Genomic DNA, 18,528 nt, shown 5'->3' with positions numbered 1-18,528 from the left:
TAGCTTACTTATTTTTGCATTCCTTTATATTGGTTATAACCGAATGGCTTAAAATAAAGGAAATTTGTGTGTGAAATCTGTATCTGTGCTGAATCTAGTGAGTGTGTCGCTAACCAGTTGAAGAACATGTCTAGTTGTCATGTCATTTGTCACTTTTTCTTTTCTTAGTTTGTGTTTCTTAGTTTGTGTTATGTTACATTGACATTAGACATTACATAACATATTACATGACATTAGAGACTGTAGTTGTGTAACACACTCAGAGAGTAGACACATGAAACTCGTCCAGCTTTTCAGTCTCAGATTCCATTGTCCAGTAACACAGAAAGTTGTAACATTTTTTCCCTCCTTTCCCGCGGATCATCGCCCAAAAACAAAAAGGACTCTAAACATAGCACAAAAACATCTGGTTTTAAGCCGAATTAAAGCTTTAACGGTCAATTGGAGTTCACGATGATCTTGCAATAGGATGAATTGCAGTCGCTTCAAATAGAGAAAAGAAAACGAATTGCGTACGGGGTAGAAAAACAAAGACCAGTACTATATAAAGTATAATGCACCGTATAATATAATAATTCCACTAGTTGCTCTTATATCCAGCAGAAATAGATACATACTGATTTAAAGCGAAATACAATCCAAACAGAAACTCTAACTTATTCATTTGTATTAGACCTGGAACAATACCCTCCTCTTTTTGGGTTAGTTTTTGAAAAATGGTGGAATTGGTTTGACTATATCGACTTAGCCATTGTCTCATTGCACGAGGGTTGACGTTTATTTAAATTTAAAAAAAAAGAAAAACCCAAAATGAAATTTTGAAGGAATTTGCTGCTTTTGTCACGTCTGGCGAATGTTTCATTTGTTGGAAAACAAATGAAAAAAAAAGAAAAAGTTAAAAAAAAACTGCAACACATCTTCAAGGTGCATGAGCCCGTCGTGTACGTAGAGATCATCCGTGACTTCGCATTTTTCCACTTTGAATCGTCGGAAGACGCAGAGAATGCGATGCATTTCTTCACTAGATTTCCCTATCGATGAAATCTTAGTAGCAATTGCGGATCTTGAAACCGAATTGAAAGAAGAGCATGTAAGAAAACATTTAAATTTTATCTTTCTCGCTCATTAACAGTTTTATTTTTAATTGATCTCAGACAGGGGGGTGGCCGAGCTGGTTGTCCAACGGTCTGACCCAGCGGTGTTGAGGAATGCATTCAACTCTAATGACCCTACGGTAGGATCCTTTAGTACAAACAACTACCCATTTAAGCAAATTTGCATACTCTTGTTCTCTAAATTCCGCCCTTCATTTTTTACGATAAACGACTGGGATCTATAATTGGTCAAACCCCTTCAACATGCTTTCATTTATATTTTGGTCTAACCAAACTGCCACAGCGGCCGGCCATTAAGAAATTTAAGTTAATAAAATATGCCTTTCCAATGTGAATAACTCAAATCATTTGATTTCAGAAAGATAAGAAACAGGCAAAATTCAAACGTAAGAAGTACTTAACCAAAATACCCTTTACGAACGAAGTAAAAACAAACAGTACGTTTGGTTTTTAATTTCCTCTTTACTATCATGAATCAATTGGCAAGATTATTAATTAATTTATCTTATTTTTTTATTTCCCTACGTATAAATAATCGTAACTGATTTCAAAATTAATACATATTTTTTAGACATATTTGAATTAAAAAATCATATGAGATTATGCAGTTGTGAGTAATATCACTTGTTAATTTGGGAGTGGGGGGAATCAGCCTCAATAACTTCTCTTCCCATGGGTGAGCTGAGAATGAGAACTAAATAAAGCGTCTACTGATTGTCGGTGGATTAGAATTACGTTTCCATGGTTACCGCTTTTTTCTCTACTAAGGCAGGGGGAATTACCCTCAGATTCTTAAGAGAAATCTGGCAGACAGCCTTAGTTCTCTGAACGCCCGTAACCTCCGACTGTCGTCCACTCATGGACTACTCTATACTAAAGGACTGGACTCTTCGATGATTCCTTTGTCGGCCGTGTAATTTTTTTTTCGTCGATATCAGAAAAAGCATTAAAAAATAACTATCGACTTATTAAATATCCCTATACTTAAAATCAAGCATCCATGTATAATAAAAGAACAAGCTTTTGGAGGATTATAGATTTGGTGGATTTAGATATTTATATTTTACTTGCAGGAAAAGGCTGAAGACGGGGGAAGTTCGGCGACTTGACTCATTCGCCATCTACCCAATAAACAGCCTAAGCTCTTGTCAGTTGTGTCTGCAAGTAAGAAGATTTGATCATCAGCTGTTGATATCGGCAACAAACAACACGTGCAGCCTTGTAAGCACTTGTAAACAGAGCATTAGTAAGAACTTGGGATATTTGGCGGGTAGATGGCGAATGAGTCAAGTCGCCGAACTTCCCCTTCTCCGAAAAATCAAACCTTAATATATTTTTTTTCCTAAGTTTATATAAAAAATTTCAACATAGCTGAACTCGCCTTTAAAAACTCTATTTATTTGAATTTTTCCTTATTTTGCTGTAAAAAAGCCTACCCGGCAGGCTTGAACACGGCAAGATAGAACAAGAGTCCAGTCCTTTAGTATAGAGTAGTCCATGGTCCACTATGTGCAATGTCCCCCCCTCCTATCTGAGTTCATTTTGTGGTAACTCTGTTGCAATCTGAGTAAAGATATACTTAATACAGGTAACATTCCCCTTGGCGAATAAATACCTTTATAAAATAAAAAAATACTTGATTTAGGGGGGAATAGGGGTGAATTTGTTATGCAACGATTTTCACAGGAGTATTAGATTGCTTCTAATCTCAAACACTGCGAATTCGAAGGCAAAAAATGGTTAGTTACATAGTACGTTACATTCTATATCACTCAATAAAGGTGGATATAGAACTTTATACGGAAGCTTGAAACAACTCAAAAGTCGTCTTAGACGCAAAATACCATCGTCTAAAAAACGGAGTAAATTGTCGAAAGGTGAATGTAGTACGGGTGGTCCTCAAACGCTTCGCAGCCGGCCCAGTTACTCCTATCGCTTATCCTCTTGATGGAGTCAGTCACCTTCCAATGGAGTGAGAGAAGAAATGTCCCTTGTTTTTACTAAGATTGACTTCCAATCGAAAGATTTCTTGCGCTCTGCCACGGATTCACTTCATTTGGTACGTTATTCCTTCTGCGTCTTAGTTGTTTTCAACGTCAAAGGTCTAAAGGTCTAACAACCAGCCAGTCCCTTCTTCATAAAAAAATAAATCATGAGATCTCCTATTTGGGATCACTTTACTTCATCCGCTGGGTGAAGCACGCCTGAGATGTCAGAAATACAGTTTGCATTGCCTTCACATCGGTCAACTCACACTTTTGATAAACGATTTTCTCGTTTATATCAGCACATCTATTTTTATTTCGGGGGAAAAGTTTCTTGTGTTGACGTGACGTAGGGTAACTTAACGAAGGGTACGTCTCTTGTTTTTAGAGGTTGAATATATAGTTGAAAAATAATTTGGCTCACAAAAAAAAAGTGTTTCTTTTTTATTGAGTTATCATGTAATCAGAGTTATACTACTTCGTTTCTTGATACTGTAGATAAACTGTGTACACATCTACATATTAATTTTTATTCTAAACAATCACCAGAGATAATTAATAACACATTAACTACTTAGTCAACTTAATTAACATCAAACAAACTTTCTTAACAAACATCTTCTGTAACAGACTATTTATCTGCTGGCTCAGGTTAGTGGTATAATCTTAGCCCAACACTCGGTAGTTCAAGTCTTGTTCGAAACAAAAAGGAATTAATTTTATTAACTAAAGAGTCATCGCATATCTTGTGAATTTCACGCTAAATATTTGTTGATAGAGCGTGATTAAAGGAGGGAAGGCAGATGTCCGGGAGGGAAAAATTAATATTGCTCTCTATTTGATGGTTCATTTTCATATCACAGTATGGCGTAATATCGAAAACAACAATCTGCTTATTTTCATCATCATCTGTTTAAGCGCAATTCTTTGCACTCAAAGGAGAATTCTGTGTTGGTTTACCGATCACCTGGAAGCAAAAGGGAATACAATCCCTTCACACTGGAAAGGGTTTTCGGTTTTCCATGGCTTCTTTGGTGAAACCATCTGCCTCGATTAGTTTTCAGACTCTAGATTCCTGATTGATGGTTCCAAAGATATGTATGTATGTGTTAACGCTTTAGAAAAAATTTTGCACTTCAAGAAGTTTCTTTTGGGTGGGAATACTGATGCTATTGTTGGTTGCTTCTTTGAATGGGACTCCATGGATGCCTACACAGTTGTCAAGAATGGAACCGTCTCTACATGGGAATTCAGTGAAGATATAGAAAGTCTCATTAAAGTTTAATTTATTTACAATCAAATAAATCATTTAAACAATTTTCAATAATGTTATTTACTCTTTGGATAAAATGAAGAAAGCTTTTAAATCTATGAATGATTCTAAGCCAATGGAAATGATGACTTTGAAGAGGATCCCGGGGACCCCAGTAAAGAACCCAAAGAAGTTGATGAAAAAGAAGAACATACAGCCAAATAAAAAAATCTTTTCTACAAGCTACTGGGCAGGCACTATCCATCATAATCATTCAAAGGAGAGAAAGGTGTTTCAGTATGCAACATCACTGTGACCTCGGCCGCCTTCATGCCGTCCACTAAATTGTTAGTCTAAGGTTTCAGCCGAGGCGCTTTTTACTGCACGCATTGCCCGAGGTCAACCTCATCCATTCACTGAAAATATTCAAGCAACACATCAGCTCTATAGCCGTCAATCCAACTGTTGATTGGATCGCATCGGCTGCGCCGCTATGGGCCAACTCTTGGTGTGGGAATGGCAGAGCGAGACATACGTTATGAAGCAGCAATTTTGACGACATGAGTTCAGTTGCCTACTCTCCCGATGGTTCCTACTTAGTAACTGGGGGTCGAGATTCCAAAGTTGAAGGTGTTTCTTTTGTTTGTCATTACTAATATGCCCAATTGATATTAATTTCTTTTTTACATTTATGTAGTGTGGGACACGAATACTTGATTTTCCTTCGTGGCGTTCACTGATAATGAATACAATTTCACACTTCAACCGTCATTTTTGTGGCGTTCACTCAGACGGGTCGTGCCCTTCTCTCTTCCTCGTTGGACGACATCGTTAGGGCGTTCGACATGGCTCGATACCGAAATTTCATGACATTTACTTCGCCCCCAGTTTTCCTGTTTATCTATTGACGTTAGTGGTGACTTAGTCACAGCCAGCGCTCAAGACACTTTTGATGTTTAACTCTGGTTTCTTCAAACTGGCCGATTCCTGGAAGTGTTGAGGCATAACATTTTTCCTTAATTTTTAAAGTTTGTCTTGCCATTTATTGGCATTGTTGGTATTTTTATTTAGTGACCATGAAGGACCGGTTAGCAGTTGGAATTTTAGTCCAATTCCATTGAGTAGCTTGCTCGTCAGTGTGTCTTGGGACAAAACTTTGCGAATTTGGGACGCTGTGTCTTCAGCCGCATCTCTTACTCGAGAGGCCATTAACTTGACATCTGATGGATTAGCAGTTTGCTTTAGACCTGACGGCCAACAAGTGGCTGTAGCTTCCTTAGATGGACACATATCCATCTGTGATCCACATCAAGTGAGTATCCCTATAATGAATCTTTCCGGTTTATATTTATATTTACACACAATCGAAGAAAATTTCCGCGTTTTTGGGCAAGAAAAGGGAATTTTGTAGTTCTATATTTGACCGCCAGATGGCGTTGCGGTGATTTATTTTTTCTGGTTTGTTTTGCCTCCTCCGGTTACGACAACACAATTTTCTGCCAAAAAACTAAAAAATGGAGTTGTGGCCGCAACAAATCGTGCCACAAAACGCACCGTACTTCTTCTCAAACATTTTCTATTTAAAAAAACTATTTTTTTGAATGTTATAAATAAGGTGTTCCAAATTGCATGATGTTTTATTGGTCAAAACAGGGAACGGTGTGGGCTGATCAACTTTATGCCACGTTGGCTGGTTCCGTTGGCTGTCTCTGTCTGTGAGTGTGTGTAACCAGAGATCGGGATTAAGTTCGGTCAGTTGTGTGGGTGTGTTTCTTGGGCCGGAAATTCCTTTGATCATACCTTGGGTCCGTTCAAAGTACAGACAGAATGGACAGACAGAATAGAAACTTTTTTCTTTTCTTGTCGGTTCGTGTGTTTTTCAACACCTCTATTCTACACCCATTTCACTTATTTTAGTAAGTTCCAATTTTTTTCCAGAAATTATTTTTTTACCAAAAAGGTAATAAAAAATTCCTTAACAAAAGGGGCGTTTCCAGCAATAGGCAAAATTAAAAAAGTTTTGAAGGACAAAGGTTTTCTATCTTTTATATTTTGTCTTCTATATATTTGTATATATTTGTATATATTCTGTATATATTTTTCTTCTATATATTTGGTCATTAAGAAAAACAAAAACAAAAAGCTTTATGTCACCTTTTGAGTTTTGAATTGCACCTTCCATCAATTTCAAATGAATTTCATTTTACGTTACATCTATTTGAATTAGCCGCTGCTCGCAATGCAATAGAAATTCTCTTTATAGTTCATAATATTGGCAACATTATCCAAATAATGTTCAGGTCGTACTACTATCTAAATTTTTGCAATCCAATAAAGCCAATTTACGAAAAAAGAAAATTGAAACAGTAGGGAAATTGGTGAGAAATCAAATAAATTTAGTCTATTCACTCGTCGGTGCGCTGACCCTTTGAAATCAAAAAGGGCTTTTCTCTTCCTCTACCACCGCAATTTCCCAACTTGGATGCGCCAATCGAGCAGAAAGAAACAGAACTAAAGACCGACATTCCGGACCTAGTGGCCCAGCAATAATATAAAGTCGATGGATCTTGGTTTTTTCCCCTTTTGTTTCCCTTCCTCCATCGTCTCCACAGCCTTGTTGGAAATAATAGCTCCTCTGCCAGAGGCCATAATATCTCAAGTAAAGTAAAAAAATAGGCTCAAAACGGGAACGGAAAAATAGGCAGAAGAAAACATTACTTTTGGGAAAATGTCGAGGAAATTTGACCCTCTGAAAAAGCGAGTAGTCTATAAAGGTCCACGAGAATCTGGTGCCAAATAGGCCCTCCCCCCCTCGTTGGCTACACTCTATATAGCCGGTTGGACAAAAGTAGCGGCCGATCGACAGGAAAATCAAACGCCCGCCAACCCCCAATCCCCTTGGCAATAAAACAGGAGGCAGCGAGTATAAGGCAAAGAACACGCAAGCACTTCTTCTTCTTCTCCCTCTTCTTGCACACGAAACGGACGGAAGAAAAATAAACTGGACTTGCGATGCATGGATATAGAGAATTAAGAGGCTGTATCCAGCTTGGAATCATCACAAGATATACACTACCCACCCCCCTCTTTAACGTCTCTCATGTTCTCCTCTCTCACGGTTCTTTCGATGTCCGACGCGCACAGGATCTTTAATCAATAAAGTATGTGTCCGTGAGTGGAGGAGGGATCCAGCGATTCCCCTCACAAACCCCGAGCCCCCCCTTTCAATCCAGAAAAGGCCTCCTGCTATAATATACTACACTATGTATGCATATCTCTTTCGTCAACATGGATACCGTATACTTTATATACATATGTCTATGAATAAGAAGGGAGAGAGTCGTGGGGGATCTTTATCCTCTTATTTTTATCTTCTTCTTCTTTTTTTTCTATCCTTCCTTTCACTTTGTTACGTCAATTCGGAGCAAGCAATGTTTTATCTTTTAATAGCGTTTCCTTCCGAAAGACAAGGCCGGAAATTGAGTCAACCCGCATTCGCCATAACTTGCATTAGTCGGCAGATCCACACATACGCCTTTCCATTCCATACATACTGGTTATGGAGAGGCTTTAGGACAAGTCAACGTTCAAAGGAAAGTGTTTTTTTTTCTACGTGGGTTTTGTTTTCAAAACTTCTTCCCGCCAACCTCCATTTGAACTTGTTTTGACGTACGTCAAACTCGTTTAGTTTCACTGCTAGAATCTTCAGAATCTCGTAGAATCCGTTAGAATCGCCAGAATCTTGTAGAATCCCGTAGAATCTTCAGAATCCCTAGAATCTCCGTAAAATTTAATATTTCATTCCTCACTATTTTGACTTGAAAATATACTGAGACTTTACAATATTGCATTGAATGTGATCTTTGATAGAAAGTTCATAAGAACTTCCAAGAAAAACAAATAAATTAACGTCCAATATTGGAAAATTGGGTTATAGCACAAAAACTTTATTTGAATTCGTCGTTCGAATCTCATTTTCCCACCTACGCTAGGCGGCGAATAATTTAGTCTGCTCAGAAACAAATGGAGAAAACCTGTCAATGATATCAAACTCAAAATAAAAAATGTAAATGGTTCCTAGAAAAAACGTCTTTTCCATCCTTGAAACAGGTTGTCTTCGTATTAAAAACATCTGGCTATATTTCTTTTCCAGCTATATAAAAATCACTGAAGAGAAAATAACTAGCATTCAAAATTTCGTTCCAACTCTTTTTGCTGATAAAACCCTTACAAACGAATTATCTAATGATCAAAAGATGTCTCAATTTGGACCTTTGTATTGGAATAAGCAAGAAAATTTAACTTTCACACTTGGTGAGAATGATTCCATACAAGCTGCTGTTGAAGTCAGCCAAAAGCTTATCGAGGGGCAAACATTGCCAACATTGAGTCTTCCACAAGCTGCAATCTTTCAACCAAAAAGACTGCGTTAAAAATTTTTGCTCTAAATCCAGTAAAAGAAGGTAAAAAAACACTGGCTTAAACTTGCTGAGAGAATCACAGAAGATACAAGGAAATGAGAAATTGACTCAGTCAAAGAAGTCCCTCATAACAAATCCTTACCGACTAGCTTGATAAGCATGAAGAAGTCAACTTGACAAAACTAAATGGATTTTTGATGAATCAAATGGCCTTGTTAACTGTGGACAATGCAAAGTTAATATTAGCATTTCAATGAATGAAGAAAGTGGACAATTTAGAATTTCAAATGTTACACGTCATCTTTTGGTAAAAACTACGTTAATAAGTAAGCTGCTTTTAACACGAGAGTAACGTTGTTTTGTTTTAAAATTCAGAATATGCACAACAAAACGAAACAAAACAGTCAATGACATGGACAAGGCAGCAAACTTCTTATGGAGAGATTTGCGACTCAGCAACATAGTTCCACCACTGAAAAACAAATTGGAGAGAACACCCAAATACCTCAATGGATAGTACTTGAGGGCCCAGTGATATTGAAGAAATAGCCCAGCAAAATAGCTCTGATGAGATCCCCACCGAGGTCACCCCTATGCAGCCTATGCAGACAATGGAACCGTCACATGAAACTGAAACACGGGCTGAAACCACTGAACCTGATATTGAACCACCCCCTAAAAAAAGGTCTGATAAAAAAACTTCTCGAGCACAACAAAATTCGAAGAAAGGCTCCCGGAAGGATTTTTTATTGCTGATGGACCTTCGCGTACGGCTCCATCAGCACCCATTGGAATTAACGGGAATTTAGATGAAGAAAAAAGTTGTGCAACTCTCAGTGTCAGACGAATCTCAAACAACAATCGACATGTATTTTGACGCAATTGATCGATTTAGTCAACTTGCACGGACAAATGTGATGTTATCTGACCAGCTTCTTGCTCTTTGTGAGAAATCTCGAAGTTTAAAGGCGATTGTCAATAATTCGCCCACCACTGAAGAAGCCGGGTCTCCTTTAAAGAAAATGCTACAACAATCAATCTCACAGAGCAAGAAAAAGGCAAAGGGTTACAGATATATGGACGAGGGTTTAAATTACTTCTGCCTCAACACGAACATTCTTGGAGGAAGGCGTATGTATGAAATTTTTCACGCCAATTTTAAAGGAGTATTCCCGTCTCCACGAACGATGGGGGAAAGAGTTGCCAAATTTCAAAAGTTTGTCCCAGAAGGTAAATCGTTTTATAAAATAAATCAACATTTAATTCCGCAAATCTAACGAACATTTTTTTTATTAGGATGTGTTAACGTCAATGGTCTTCTAGAGTACCTATTATTACACAAACTACCAATGTTGTTGTCCTTGAGCGAGGGCGTAACAGCGATTGTGGGAAAGAGAGAATACAACAGCACAATTAATTCAATTTTTGGGTTCAGTTTACCGTTAAAATCTAACGGACTCCCTAATTGGGAAGATTCTGCCCTTGATGCCGTCCGAATGTTTTCAACTTACAAGAGGGCGACCGTGATAATTGTTATAATGGCCGAACCGTTGGGTGAAGGAATTCTACCCATGAGAATTTGCTCATTCGGTAGTGATAACTCGTTTACGGCAACAGACGTGAAAAACAGACTAGACACGATCGTGTCACTATTGAAGGAAAAGGGCATCAGTGTGTTAACCTATAGTACCGATGGAGACTCAAGGGTAATAATTAATTACCATAAATTAAACGTAATATTATTGCTTACTAATCGGTCTATTTTTATTTTCCAGGAATAAAAATCAATGCGCGGAATGCTGCAAATGGGAGTTGTACGCAACAATGCTGACAAAGTTTTCCCAGGCAACATCTGCCCTTGGTTTATGGCTACCATTGCAAAGGATGCACCAATTCCCGTTCAGGACACAATTCACGAGGGTGATAAAATGAGGACTCTTTTAAAGGGCTTTTAAAGGACCACAGGCGTATGCCATTTGGGAACAAAATCGCATGTCGAGAAAATTTGGAGACCCGTTGTGGTTTGGTGACAAAAGACCAACACCTTTTACAAGAACGCAATTTTCTTCCCGAAGATAAAATGAATTATGACGCCGTTTCAAGACTCATTCGTCCTGGTCTCCGAGAGCTTCTAAAAAATATGTTCCAGGTTCGGAAGGGAACAATTTTTTATTTAATAATGATGGAATATGCCACCACCAGTTTCCTTGACAAGCAAATGGCTCCTTTAGAAAGAATTTTTTTTCCTCTGGTTTGCAGTATTTTCCGTTCGTTACTGGAGATATTGGATGATGTCTGATCAAGCTTATCCATTCGCAAAGCATTTTTTCACCAGCAATGCGTATCAGTGCTTGGAGCTAAACGCTCATTCATTAGTCCTAACTGAACTGAGACTACAGGAGTCCCAAATGACAGAGCTGTTTTTGCCTTGGTGTTTTAGCAGCCAACAATGTGAATCCTACTATAAAGCATTAAGGTCATTTACTCCTGTTGGAAGTACTCAAACAAATTTCACTATCGGAGAGGTTATAACGAGTCGCGGATAGAAGGTAAAAACGGGTAAAAATATTTTTTTAAATTGAAATAATCAATTATTTTTTTACAATTCAAGCAAAGTCAGAACTCAATCAGTTGGGAGTGCTGGCCGCTGACAGAGAATGTTTCAAATACGACCCCCGTCTAGCTGTTACGTCAACTTCGTCTGAATTGGGAAAAATTGCTGGTCCTCTAGTCGACGATTGTGATGAGCCTGACATTGAACGAGTAGATGAAATCGACGATCAATTAGACGAAAGGGATCGCCAAGACATCGAGATGTTAAATCTACTTTTTGATGCTGAATTTACGGACTTCACAAATCGCTTGAGTGCTTGTAAAATCAAAAATAAAACTCTTTATCCTTTATCTGTCCCTTTGGAGTTAACTCCCTTCGTAAAAATTTCGATCGATTGAGAGTGGTTAAAAAAATTGCAAACATTTGGTTTTTAGAACATGGGGTTTGGCGTCTAAGCAACGACAATACTTATCGAGTTCGGGCCGCTTCACCTTATGTACAGTATCCTGCAAAAAAATCCGAACAGCGATTTTTTTCCAAACAGCCACCTATCAATATTATGGGGAATTGTGTGACGCCGGATGTAAAAAAACCATCTGATATAAATGATTACTTAAAATTGTTCGTAGATGAACTTATTGAGCTTAGCACTAAAGGGTTTTATTTTAATGGGAAGCTTTTTTTGTAAGAACGCCACATGTAGATTCTTTAGTGATTTAACAGTTTAAGTCTCTTGAGTGGCTCGTTGCGCAAAGAGACGTTCTTTAGCCAATATAGTCTCGTCGGAATAGCGGATTGACCTCAAAGAAATTGCAACAATTTGTTTTTTTCGTGAGCACTATTTCTACTTAGAACCTTTTTAATTTTCTCCCAAAACCCTCCCTCAAAATTTTAATTTTTACTAACATTAATTTTAATTTGAAAATACATGTGTTTTTGTAGTTCAATTTTGACATATTAAATATAAATAAATTAAAATTTTGAAAAATGAATTCTGTTAATAATTAATTTTTTTTATATACCCACCCTTTACAAACCTAGTAAAGGCTTTTGAGGAGGGGAAATTATTTCTGAAGTTATGAGAGTAAATATAAACCCCATTTTTCAAAAAATGTCCCCCCGCCCGTGTTGGTTTCGTACACTCGCCGTTTTTATTGGCTTGGCGCAGCAAAATACTGTTGAAAGGAAATAAGCACCATTGTCTCCTGTTTATGCCAAATACTAATGCATGGCTTCCTTCATTTTACTCATCAGTTATTGAACTTTGTTTGTGAGCAAAAAACACTTTTTTTTGCCTGTCGAAAGGGGCGTGTGATGACGCCACATCTGGCAACTCCGCACCCATTCCACAAAATCTAGATGTTCCCAACAGTCAACAGAGAGGCTCGCGCCCATTCAGTCCCTTCTTGCCCGTCATGTAGTAATCATGTCATGGACGATGGTCACGTCTTACTCTCTTCGCTACGAATACTGATTGGATTAAGCTCAACATAGGTGTATTTCACTTCATCAATAAATAATCCGATTAACATAGCCGGACAGAAAAAAGGGTACAGCAGGGAGAATAGCAGAATTTTTAATTCTCAGTCCAAATTTTTTTAAATGCGTTGGGAAATAGTAACTATATTAGCTTTTTGTACATCTGGGGGAGATAAAAAAAAAATACGACTAACCGTCGGTCTCTGTAGCCTTAGTTCTGCGGGCATCTATGAATTGGTTCGCTTCGTTAACAAATTCGAAGGCCGGAATTGGCGCTGGAGCCTCTTCCCGTTCCGCCAGTGGCTGCTGGACAAAAAATTAAATTAAAACAGTTTTTTTTTTAATCAAAATGAAAATTTACCTCAGCGATTGGAGCCAATTGTTCCGGATGACGTTCAATGCGCGGCGGCAAGGGAGGCGGAACCACGTCACCAAGGGGGATCTCCTCATCCGGTTTCTTGTTTGGGCAACAGCAGCAAAGGCGCCGAATACCCTCTGTTGCCCATTTCCAGAATTTTGTCAGCAGCCCCCACAAGAATTTGTTAGCGTGCCCCAGCAGAGCGAGGATGGCGATTCCTAAAATCCACCAGATAATATTGATGGGATTTAGATCCGCCAAATACTCCTTCAAGGCTTTGAAGGCGATCTTCTTCATTTCCTCGTCAAATTCGCCTGATGTAAGGGTCCCGTTTCCTGCAAAATAGAATATATTTATTATTTAATTAAACGAAAAGGATGTTGGCTGTATGTAATTATAGTAATTGTAGTAATTATTGTAATTTATTTTAAAAAAACTAATTAACTTTTTTAATCCTCGTCGATTGATCCTCTCCTCCCAACGGGGTCCGCAAACAAACAAACAAATAATAGACAAAACACCGCAACAAAACTAATGTCGAATTTAAGATGCTGATTCAGCATCTATTTTTTCCCCATCCGCCAGAAGACCCATCCCAAAGGACAAGGCTGTCGGTCCGAAATTATATGGGGAGGTTAGTCCAAAACAAAACGTGTACAAGAATCTGTTCCATTCCAGCTGGTGATGGCAACACTTGACACGAGTTTCTTGTGTCAAGTAATTCATCTAACACTACGTCGTGAAAAAAACACCTGACTAAAGAGGATTTATCTTTTGTCCATCTCCTACCACTCGCTTTTACTTTTTTTCTCCTTCTTCTTCTTCGTGCCGGGTCTATTATAATTGAAGTGACGTGTTGGTTTTTTCTTTTTCACTTCTCTTCTTCAGCGTCTTGTTATCCGTGGAAAAAGAGGAGAGAAAAAGGCACCAGGGGGATTTATTTCGTATCATTTGTTTATGACGACAACTAAGTGATTGCGGCACGTCTGACAATCTGTTATAGCCGCTAACCGAACGACCGCGCCGACAAAAAAACAAACAGGAATAAAATGTACAAAAAGGAAAAAATCAAAGAGAGGGACGTTGATCCACGACTTCAATTACGACGCAAACAACAGAGAAACAATCCCGCATAACATTCAAAAATAGAAAAATAAAATGGGCGCAAGGGAAATTCAAATAAATATTGAATACAACATTTAAAAAATTCAATGAAACTTGACGTAGGAGCAATCATCTTCGTATTGAAAAAGAAATTTTTACAAATAATCCGCAGTTCTAAATTAACCATACGACTAACCGTCGGTCTCTGTAGCCTTAGTTCTGCGGGCATCTATGAATTGGTTCGCTTCGTTAACAAATTCGGAGGCCGTGGGAATTGACGCTGGAGCCTCTTCCCGTTCCATCAGTGGCTGCTGTAAAAAAAATTAAATTAATAAAGTTTTTTTTTAAATCAAAATCAAAATTTACCTCAGCGATCGGAGCCAATTGTTCCGGATGTACATTGCGCGGCGGCGAGGTAGGCGGAACCACTTCGTTTAGGGGGATCTCATCCGGTTTCTTGTTTGGGCACAACAGCAAAGGCGCCGAATACCCTCTGTTAGAAATTCCCAGAATTTTGTCAGCAGCTCCCAGCATAATTTTTTAGTGTGCCCCAGCAGAGCGAGGATTGCGATCCCTAAAATCCACCAGTGAATCTGGCTGGGATTTTTTTATAGATCCGCCAAATACTCCTTAAATATCTCCTTAAAAGCTTTGAGGGCGACATTTTCATTTCTTCGTCAAATTCGCCTGATGTAAGGGTTCCGTTCCCTGCAAAATAGAATATATTTCTTATTTAATTAAACGAAAAGACCCTATACGCCTTGATAGAGTCTCTATATATAGTAAGAAGAAAAAGAAAAAAAGCAGAGGGAGAGCCTATCGCCTTATGTATCAACTCTAAGGGATATGCTGGAAAAAGGGTGTGCACATTTGATAATCCCTTGTGTTGTAGTAGTACTTTGGCTGCTAGATATTAAGTGTAGTGTAGTAGTTGTACAGTTCATTTGGTGGGCTTTTCCATCCCCTCGTAGAGACGCTAAGAGCCGCTATAGAAGGAGAAAAAAAAGGGGGAAATGATGGAACAACAGGCCCTTCGACATGAGCCCCATATCTCTCCGGTGGATGGATCCTTTTGTCGTTTAGCGAAACCAGTCGAGAGAGAGAGAGGGCAGATCAAAAAGAAGAAGAAGGAGAAGAAGAGAGAGTCTTTTTTATTTACCCTCGGCTGGAGTGATGTGCTTGCACTAAAAATGAACGAGAGAGAGGGGGACGGACGGACGGACGGCCGCTGGCTGCGTGTTTTTCCAACCCCATACGAATTTTTTTGCCAGAGAGTTCCTTCGGGTGTCAACACTTGTACACACATGTACTCGTTTTTAATAACTTGTGTTTTAAAGGGGAAACGTCAATTATAATAGTAACGAAATTCTCCATTTAAACCAAAACAGCGATGATGCTGTAATATTCAAATGATTTAGTCGTTGCTGCAATCATAACGGGCAGTTATAGTCGATTGATTGTCATCCATCTCGGATCTTATAGACACTGATGGAACCAACACATTTAGACATTTGGCTGGGATGGATATTTTAGCTGGGCGACGAGGAGGAAGCTAAGGGAAAAAGCAAAAGAGGGAGACATAGAATGCGGATTGTGTTGATGGGTTGGTTGGCTTGAATTCAGCTCCCAGGTGATCGGATTATCAGAAGCTTTTTTCCCTCCTGTCTCTTACTCTCAACTCGAGTCTCTACTATAAATGTGGCAGGCCAGCAGCTAAATAAACAGATGCCTCGGCTGTACGTACGGTATGTTGGGATGCGCATTTCATCTACACAACACTCTATATATGCATATACACTGTTGAAATATAAGCTGGCCCGTTCACTCACACATGGCGAACGCATGAAAAATCTTCTTCCTCCTCCTCCATCAATTGTTTTTCCCTCCAAAAATCTGTTTTTCAGCTTGGCCAAAAAAGCCTCAAGTCAAATGGAGACTTACCGTTAGCGATGTTGGAAAGCGTCATCTTGAGCTGACAGGTAGGCTGTTGACCGGCGGAATTGAAATATTTAATCAAAATTGTGTACTACCGAATGGCGAATGCAACTGTCAAGCCAGAAGTCTTGTAACAAATTGTAAGTAAGTAAGTAAGTGTAAGTAATTGTAACAAAAAATTGACTATTGAAACAGTCCTGCCATGGTTTTATTCTTTTGACATATTCCAGCTCAGTCTGTTTAATGTCAGCGTTGTAAAAACAAAAATATTTTCCAACATTCACAAATAGTTTATTGCATAAATATTTTGTTTAGGTGAGCCAATTTAGATGTTTGCATGGACAGCCTCTTGATCCTGAGTGGACAGCCTTGACAAAAAAACATTTGAAATGTAAAAATCGAGAGGAAAAACTTCTCTGGTATACATCAGAAGACATCACTTTGAAACAAATCTACACAAAAAGGATGTTGAAGGGTACATAGTAATAAAATGTTATTAAACTTCACTGATCACGAGAAATCATTAATTTTTTATAACAATTAGGCTTGAACATGAGTTACCGGGAAAGTTTCATTATACTCGTGGTCTATATCCTACAATGTACTCCCAAAGGCCATGGACAATCAGACAGTATGCAGGTTTCAGCACAGTCGAGGAAAGCAACAAGTTTTATAAAGAAAACATTTAAGCTGGTCAGCAAGGTTTGAGTGTGGCTTTTGATCTTGCTACTCACTGTGGGTTAGTAAAAACATGTTTTAGTCTTTAACCACAGATTTACATAATATTCATAAAATGTTAGGTATGACTATGAAAATCAACGAGTTTATGGTGGTGTAGGAATGGCTGAAGTGGCTATTGACAGTGTTGAGGACATTCAATCGGACGTTCAACTCAATTAGTGTATCTAGTTATCAAATGCAAGAGGCTGGTGCCACTGCAACTCTTTACCTGGGATTCACCATGGCTCATGGCATTGAATAATGTCTAAAAGGCCTAACATCAGGTCTTACAATCGATATGTTTGCACTAGTTCTTTCTTTCTTCTTTGGCATTGGAATGAATTTTTACATGGTACAACAAATCTTGTAAAATTTATAATCCCTTTAACTTTTAATTATCTGTTCTCCGTGCAGGAAATCGCCGAGCTAAGGGCAGCCCGTCGTCTCTGGGCCCATTTGATCCAAGAAAATTGAAGTCTAAAGAGCCAAAAATCATTGGCATTGAGGACTCATCGTCAGACGTCTGCTGGTCACTGACAGCTCAAGATACGTATGATAACATTATCCGCACGACAGTTGAAGCTGCCGTTTATGGAGGTACCCAGTTCCTTTCAGACCAAACATTTGATGAAGCTTTGACTTTACCTTTCAAGTTTTCTTCCCGCATCGCTCGTAACACACAGATCATTCTGCAAGAACAAACAGGAGTACCAAAGGTGAGACCTATTATTGTTAAACATTGCTTTAAATATTTATGGGAAATTCTCTCAATAGATCATCGATCCATTGGCCGTCATTTATATGATGGAAAACCTAACTGACGAGGTTTAAAGCAAAACGAATTGTGGATGAAGTGGAGCAAATGGGTGGTATGGCAAAAGCTGTAGCTTTTGGGTGGCCCAAACTGAAAATCGAAGAATGCGCAGCTCGTCGCCAAGCTCAAATTGATTCAGACTATTGTACTTTTCTTTTATTTCCATTCTGACTGGCTAAACTTAATCGCAAGTATTTGAATTTTTCAGAGACGATCGTTGGTGTCAAACAAAAAATATCAACCCAAGAACTTCTTATTCTTCTTTTTCTTACGTAGTTCCGGGCAATCTCGAATGTGGTGAGTTTTGGAATTGCAAGTTATGCATTTACCCTTCTTTTTTTCCATTTTTTTTTTTCTGGTACAGTTTCCTCTTCGACGATAGGAAAAGTTGCATCTTGGACGACTGAAACCGTTTCATCTTGGACGACTGGAACCATTTCCTCTTCGACAACTGGATGAGTTTCCTCTTGAATAACTGGAACAGTTTCCTCTTGGACGACTGGAACAGTTTCCTCTTCGACATGTACATCAATTTTCTTCTTTTTCTTACGTGGTTCCTGGCAATCTCGAATGTGGTGAGTTTTGTAATTGCAAGTTATGCATTTACCCTTCTTTTTTTCCACTCTTTTTTTTCCTTTTTCTTCTGGTACAGTTTCCTCTTCGACGACAGGAACAGTTGCATCCTGGACGACTGGAACCGTTTCCTCTTGGACGACTGGTACAGTTTCCTCTTGAATAACTATAACAGTTTCCTCTTAGACGACTGGAACAGTTTCCTCTTGGACGACTGG

The 18,528-nt window shown here is 38.6% G+C and overlaps 1 pseudogene; it reads left to right on the top strand.

Annotated features, from left to right (window-relative positions):
* The first annotated feature begins 16,996 nt into the window (after positions 1-16,996).
* On the top strand, positions 16,997-18,196 carry LOC124203512 (annotated as a pseudogene).
* Positions 18,197-18,528: the final 332 nt, after the last annotated feature.

The sequence above is a fragment of the Daphnia pulex genome, chromosome 10 (genome assembly GCF_021134715.1).
Source record: "Daphnia pulex isolate KAP4 chromosome 10, ASM2113471v1".
NCBI classification, from domain to species: Eukaryota; Metazoa; Arthropoda; class Branchiopoda; order Diplostraca; family Daphniidae; genus Daphnia; species Daphnia pulex.
This window is presented reverse-complemented; position numbering and strand designations above follow the sequence as displayed.